This window comes from Marmota monax, unplaced genomic scaffold, assembly GCF_021218885.2.
Source record: "Marmota monax isolate L192 unplaced genomic scaffold, Marmota_monax_Labrador192_F-V1.1 WCK01_AAM20220418_F8-fsc00160, whole genome shotgun sequence".
Taxonomy (NCBI): domain Eukaryota; kingdom Metazoa; phylum Chordata; class Mammalia; order Rodentia; family Sciuridae; genus Marmota; species Marmota monax.
Genome location: NW_026694183.1, coordinates 1575418 through 1583288, shown reverse-complemented (window position 1 = coordinate 1583288; position 7871 = coordinate 1575418).

The window sequence follows — 7871 nt, the reverse complement described above, 5'->3', positions numbered from 1 at the left end:
TAAGAAAATATAGTGCCTGGAGCCTGTTCCAAAACAGTCTGAATGTCACCATATAGCTTAACAACTCCACCTGAAATTTGCTGATTAAAAGAAGGCTCCCTTCTTAAAGGGGAAATCGGTGTTTTACATTTTCTTTCTGAAAGGGGAGGGGAGAGCCTTCTTGCTTCTGGGTTTATTAAAGGGTCCATATTGTCTGCTGCCCCTGGGCTATGGAGTGAAATCCATCGCAGGTTCCTTGGATCTGCCATGTGGCCTGCTTCACAATCTGGCCATTTTGTTGTTGTTTTAATTGGCCAAGAGGTGCTCCTGAAGAGGCCTGGCTGGCACCTGTGGGTGCCACCCCTCTGCATTCCCTGTGGCCACAGCCCCCATCAGCTGACTCCGAGCGGTGGCCGCCCAGCACCCCCAAGCTCCCGCATTTACAGTTCTTGCTCCGCCCAGAGAGGAGACCCCGACAGACTGGGATGGGGATAGGGGGTGGAGATGGGGAGACCAGGAGGTGTGGATTTGAAGGGATCAGAGGGAAAGAAAGTCACAAATGAAACGACAAAAATAGACATCGTCGTCACCGACTCCGTAGCCACCATCTCCATCCTTCCTCTTACGGAGAACTTTTTTTGCGCCAGGCTCTATTCTGGGCTCTTCACAAATGTTAACTGAGCTAATCTCCTCCACATCTCACGCGGTAGGACCTACTGTCACCCCCGCTTTGTAGATTAAGAGAGAGGTGCACAGATGCTGAGGGCTGTGGCAGGCGGGTGGCGAGTGGGGTGGGGACTCCCCACTGGCTGGAGCAGTGCACCTCTCTCTGTGCGGCACCGCCACCGTGTGGGGCCTGAGGGAATGAGAGGCTGTGTCTCCAGGGTTCTCCTGTGCCCAGCACCGTGGGACCGGGCACCGTGGGACCCGGCACCCTGCTCTGGCCTCAGAAGCGAAGAGGGCAGCAGGAGGGTCCAGCTGCCACCCAAGCCCCGCATACTGGTCCGGATTGGGGCTCTCAGTAATAAAAGGAGGGGCCAAGCGTGACCGTGGGCAGGGGCCAAGTGTCTTGGGGTTCAATCTTGGCTTTGCTCAGCAGGCATAACGACAGTGCTTGGCTGTCATGTGGGGTGGCAGTAGGACTGTGCCCCGCTATGCATGCCACCAGGACCGAGGAGTTGCTACTGGAATCGTGATGGAGTGATCCGAAACCCCTGGGTCTTCTGCAGCCAGCTCCTCCTCCCTGCCCCCCTTACCTAATGGCCACGCCCATCGCCGGCAGCAGGGCCCCGCCCACAGGCCCTGAGCGTCCATCTGGTGGTGGTACTCACCTAGGTAGGATAGAATCATGGGGCCGCTTGTTAAAAAAAAAATCACTAGTTCAGAAACATGAATTACCTCATTTTATGAGACTGACGCGCTGCCTGCTGCGCTAAGAAGGCACATGAATTACCTCATTTTAAAAGAATTTTTTCCCCCAGTAAAATCCTCACTGGCGGGCTGGGCTGTGGCTCAGCGGTAGAGCCCTGTCTCCCGTGTGTGAGGCCCTGGGTTGGATCCTCAGCGCCACACAAATGAAATACAGGTATTGTGTCCACCTACAACTAAAAAAATATTAAAAAAAAGAAAAAAAAATCTTCGCTGGCTCTTTTGGTTAGGTTGGGGGTGGAGGAAACACCTGAAAAGAAAGCAAGTCCTTTTTAGCTTCTTTTTGTTCTAGAATGGGGAATATTAACACTAATCAGGAAAGTATGCGAGGTGGACCCCGGGGGCCTGCTCTTGGGCTTTGCGGGGTTAGCTGGTCTCAACTCGTGTCCACCCTAGGACATGGCTACTATTGCTCTTTCCACCACAAACAGGGGAAACTGAGGCTAAGGGAAATTAAAGTCCTTTTCCAAGCCCACTTGGTGAGGAATGGCCAGGTCTGAACCCGGGTTCTGGGGTGTGTGTGTGTGTGTGTAACATAATTTTTATTTAATTTTAGGAAATATTTTCCATGGCACAAACACAGAACGTCATTGGGAGAAGGCACTGAGTGAGCAGCCTGTGTCCTGACTTTGGCCCCCACCCCCCCTGGCCTCATCCCTTCTCCAAAACATAAAAAGTAGAATAAGTTCCTTGGGTTGTCTTCCAGGGTTTGAGGCAGGAGAACAGGAATGAAAACCAGGTAAAAAGGAGACACAAAGGAAGGACAAGGAAAAAGATGTGGATTCAGAAGTTTCCTCCCAGATTCCTGTAAATCCCCTGGGCACTTGATAATCCCCCCTCCCCATTTAAAATAGTTTAAGCAAAGAGAGACACCGTGTCTTGAGGCACCTGGAGTTCGGGGCTGTTCTAGCACTACCTATTGATCAGGTAATGAACCCCCAAAGGGCTCTCACTCTGGAGATGCCCTCGGCCTCCCCTGAGAACTGCTCTCCCAAACAAACCTGCCTGCGCCTCTGGCTGCCTCGAGGTTGATCCTCTTTCCTGTTGAGGCTGGAAGACCTGCACCGCCTGGTTGATTTCACGGTTTGTGAAACGCTGTTTAGACAGTTGCACAAGGGATCCAACAATGGCTGGGGTGAGAGCCGCAGTGATTCATCATGACGTCTGTCCCTCCAGCCTTCTGCTGGGAACTTCCGAGGCCTCAGTGGGAGGCATTGTTTTTCTTTTTCCTTTTTTAACCCTTGAAGGGGCCTTGGGGCTTAATTTGCAAGGATTAGAACTGGTCAGAAAGTGAACACTGAAAACCTACAGAAAGGATGGGATAGAAAATGCACCTGGACAGACCAGGATGGGGCTGGCTGAGCTCCCTGAGCGCTTCTGACATGGCTCACGCGTGTATTTTTTTTTAAAAATGTTTTGAAACAGTTCAAGGCTCGTGAGAAGTTACGAAACAGTACAGAGTATTCCAAGTGCCCTTCCCCCAGCTTCCCCCAGTGATAACATCTTTCATGATGGTAGTCCACTGTCAAAGCTAGGAAAGTGACATCAGTTCCATGTTGTCAACTCATTGCAACTTCACTGGATGTCACTGTTTTTTACCCACCGTGACCCCGCACCTTCTGGCTCTATCTTCCTGTTCCTTTGGTAAATAGTTGTACAAATGCAAGTCTCTATCACTCCAATCAGGATATAGAGCCTGTATCACCAGCATAAGGAAATCCTCTCCTATGGCCCCTCCTGCATCCCAAGAGCCCTGACAAACACCGTGTTTGTTCTAAGTCACAGCAGTGCTATTACTGTGAGGGATCACATAAATGGCATCATGCAGTTTGTCACCCTTTGAGATTGGAGTTTTTTTCCCACCCAGTATAATGCCCATGAGACCCATCCTGGGTGTCGTGTGTATTAATTGTTGCTTTTGTAGACATTTTAAAAAATGTACGTGTTTACTCACTTGTTCTCAAAAGCCCGGGCTGTAGGTTCTGTAGTATTCCCGCTGGCTGAGGGAAGACTGAAGGCGGGAATGTTAAGTTGTCTGAAAAAACACAGCGGGACGTGGCAGAGTGACCCCAGGGACACTGGTAGGGAACAAATCACACTCCGTGCTATGAAGCAGGACGATTTCCCTCTCTTACATAATCACAGACCTCCTAACCCTACTTATGGGTGTGCACCCAAAATAACTGAAAGCAGGATCCAGAAGAGAGGATGCTCACCGTGCCCACCAGGCAGCGTGGTCCACAGTAGCCCAGACGTGGGAGCAACGCACGAGTCCGCGGATGAATGGAGAACCCAACACTGCACATTCATGGAACGCATGCCCTTCCCTGCAAAAAGAAAGGATATCTTCTCAAATGCTCAACATGAAATAAGCCACAAAAAGCCACCAAAAATAAGTACTGTGATTTGCTTACATGAGGCATCTAAAATAATGAAATTCAGTAGTGAGAGAGGCGTGTTGACGTTGCCCAGTTTTATTGTGTTGTGGTCTATTTGATTCTTGAAGTTGAAAAGGGTTTATTTGAAGTATGTAGGTGATCCATTGTTTGGGGCATAAATATATATGATTGTTATGTCTTGTTGATGTGTAATTCCCTTAAGCAGTACCAAATGTCTTTCTTCGTCCCTTCTGATTAACTTTGGCTTGAAGTTCACTTTTCTGATATGAGGATGGAAACCCCTGCTTGTTTACGAGATCCATGTGAGTGACATGTTTTCTCCCATCCTTTCACCTTCAGTCTGTGGATGTCTTTGCCCATGAGGTGAGTCTTTTGGAGACAGCATATTGTTGGGTCTTGTTTTTTAATCCAGCCTGGCAGTCAGTGTCTTTTGATTGATGAGTTTAGGCCATTGATGTTCAAGGTTATTATTGAGATATGATTTGTGCTCCCGTCAGTTTGGTTTATTTCTAGTTTTAATTTGAATTAGTTCCTTCTTTGATTGACTGTCCCTTAGTTCCTCCCTTCACTGTTTTTCACTTTTTCCCCATTTCATCTTCATGGAATATTTTATTGAGAATATTCTGAAGTGTAGGGTTTAGCTGAATTATTTCTTAGTTTTTCCTTCCTACTACTTAATTTAAAAATAATTTGCTATTCTAACTTTAAGTTATAAATGTTTTAGCTTAAAATACTTTAAGTTATAAATGTTCATCTGAGTACTGTTTAATCCCAGAGATCTTGATATTTTAAGCTTTTATTATCACTTAGTTCAAAGCACTTTTTATTTGCTTTTCTTATGCTTTCTTCCTTGACCTCAGAGATATTTATAAGTGCACCATTTAACTTTGAAATAGTTGATGTGGGGGTGGGTTTTAATATATCTTAAGATGATTGGTTTCTAATGTAATAAATCTTGCAGGAAATTCAGTCTGCATGATTTCAAATTAAAAAAAAATAATGGAAAGTCTTTTCATATTGATTGTATTGGTTACATACATGTCAAAACTGCTCAAATTGCATACTTCAAATAAGTGTATTTTATTGTACTTCCTTTTTACCTCAATAAAGCTATGGAAAAAAATTTTAAAAATAATGAAATTCAGAAAGCAAAATGGTGAAGCTGGGTGCAGTGGTGCACACCTGTAATCCCAGTGGCTCGGGAGGCTGAGGCAGGAGGATTGGAGTTTAAGGTCAGACTCAGCAATTTAGTCAGGACCTAAGCAACCCAAGGAAACCCTGTCTGTAAAATTAAAAAAGAAAGGGGTTGGGGTTGTGGCTCAGTTTTAGAGCAGTTGCCTAGCATATGTGAGACACTGGGTTCAATTCTTAGCATAGTATATAAATAAATGAATAAAAGGGAAAAAAGTTTGGAGAGAGAGCTAGAGATGTGGTTCAGTGGTTAAGCAACCCCCTGAGTTCAATCCCTGGTATCAAAGAAATTAAAAAAGAAGAAGAAGAAGAAGAAGAAGAAGAAGAAGAAGAAGAAGAAGAAGCAAAATGTTGGTTGCCAGAGGCTGGTGGGGAGCAGGCAACAGGGAGTTGAATGCAAGTTTCAGTTTAGCAAGATGAAAAGGTTCTGGAGATGAGACAATTGCGTGACAATATGGATACACTCGACACTACTGAGCTATACACTTAAAATTGATAAGATGATAACTATTTTTGGAAGGATCCTGTGATACTTAAGTTGTTTACAAAGCTTGTGAAACATCCTTCAGTCAGTTGCATAAGTTGTAAAACAATGACTAAATGTGAACACTAACGATGACTCCCGTAATTGTTATCAGCGGAGGTCAATGATACAGCCCTCAAGCTTCCCCGGCTCATTTCTTAAGGTTCATTGTTTTAAAAACCTATATATTAAAAAAAAAAAAAAAAAAAAAACTGAAACAAGCTCCTAATTGTGAAGATGAACAACTTCACTTATCTAGTCTACTGCCTTGGAGGGGTGTTTTGCTAGAGGGATTTCTTGACAGTTTTTTCTCGAAACCCAAGTTCAAGTACACAGCTTGTTAGGTTCCATTGTGATGGGAACAACCCAGGAGGCTGTGCTACTTTCTGGTGGTTTCACAGAGGTCTGCTGCAGGATAAAGCGAGGATCTGAAGCATGTACTCTGGCTTTGAAGGCTGCGGGCCCAGCCCTTCTGCTGCACTGCTGCTCTGCTGCTGTCCAGCACACACACGAAAATGCCAACACTGGCTTCCTCTGGATGGAGCCTTCACAGGGTAGTTTTATCTCCTTCATTCATTATGCTTCAGTGTTCCTCAGAGCAACTGAAATGTGATGAGAGAATATTCTTTGTAGAAGAGTTCCAAATCATAAATATGGAAAGCAGAATTATAAAGTCGCTGTTTTTTAACTTCTCATAAAATCATGGATCTAGGCATGGATCACCACTGGCTCCCTCACCTGTAATGGAAAGCAGACAAGGACATTGATAATAGACGGGTCAGGCTGAGCACCCCTGGATCTTAACATTCCAAAGGTGCAACATCAGCTTCCAAACATTTTTGTTCCCAGATCAAACCTGAACTGGACCATTCTTCTTGAGCTAAATGCCAGGGATGGAGAGACAGGCAATCTGTGGTATGACAGTTCCTCAGGCTATACAACCTGTTTTCTTTAACAATCTGTACATTATGAGGAATAAAATAGGGAGATTGAACCAATAAACCCGACTTAATAAAAATATACTGTTGGGGCTGGGGTTGTGGCTCAGTGGTAGAGGGCTCGCCTAGCATGTGTGAGGCACTGGGTTTGATCTTCAGCATCACATAAAAATAAATAAATAAAATAAAGATATTGTGTCCAACTAAAATAAAAATTTAAAAAATACTGTTAATCATAAATATAACTTTAAATTTTCTAATACCACATTTTAAAACTTATTTAAAAATCAATGAATTAATATTTAATATTTTTTGTGGCTTAAACATGATGAAGCGTTATTTCTCCTTAATGGAAAGTAGTGGGGAGTTTGGCAGACTGGAGCCAACACCTCAGTCTTCAAGGACTCGAGCTTCTTCCACCTTTTTGCTATTTTATTGGATGGCTTCAACCCTCAGATCACTTCTTCACCCAAAATAGCTGCAAGAGCACTAGACAACACATCAAAGTTCTAGGCAGTCTAGAAGAGAAAAGAAGGAGGAGTCCATGCGTTCCTGCCCAGCCTTTAAGAAGCCTCCCTGGAAGTCTCACACAGCACTTTGTTTTCATGTAACCGGCCTCACTCAGCTGCAAGGGAGTAATTCAGAATGCCTCAAACTTACACGGCACTTTTCAGAGTGTGGACAAATGCGCACACTTGAGTAACCCAACACCCACGGAAAAGCAGACGTTGACCAGCACCCTCCCTCCCGCCAGTTCACAGGCGCCCCCATCCCCCCCGCCTGCCCACTGCAAGAGGTAAGCTGCATCCTGGCTTCTCCCCGCCATAGACTAGTCCTTGCTGGAGCTTCCTATAAAAGGGAGCATACATTCATTCTCTTCATGAAAGATCCTTGTTTTCCAGGTAGCAGAAATTTGTTCTTCCTAATTGTTGAGGTGGACACTGTGGCGTGGCCTCCCTGCAGTTGCAAATGCATGCTCCTGTGGCCCCACACCTGAGTTGCCTCCATTTGGAGCTCTGCAAATCAAGCAGCTGTGAACACCCGTGTGCTGGTCTTGGTGCAGACACCTACTCTCACTCCTCTTGGAGAAGAATCTAGAAGCTGGACGGTGGGCCATAGCACACCGTGTGTAATGTCATCAGAAACTGCCAGACCCTTCCCCAAAGTGGTGGCAGCACTTTACATCCCTGGAACAACATAGGAGAGGCCCAGGTATTTCACAATTTTGGTATATCTTGTCTCTGCCATTTATTTATTTATTTGATTTATTTATATTTAGTTTTTAACTGTTCTGATGGGAATGTAGTAGTATCTGATTGGGGTTTTAATTTGCTTTTCGCTCATGGCTAAAGAAGTTGAACATCTTTTCACCTGCGTGTGAGTTATTTTTCTCTGTTGCTATGTAGACCTGGG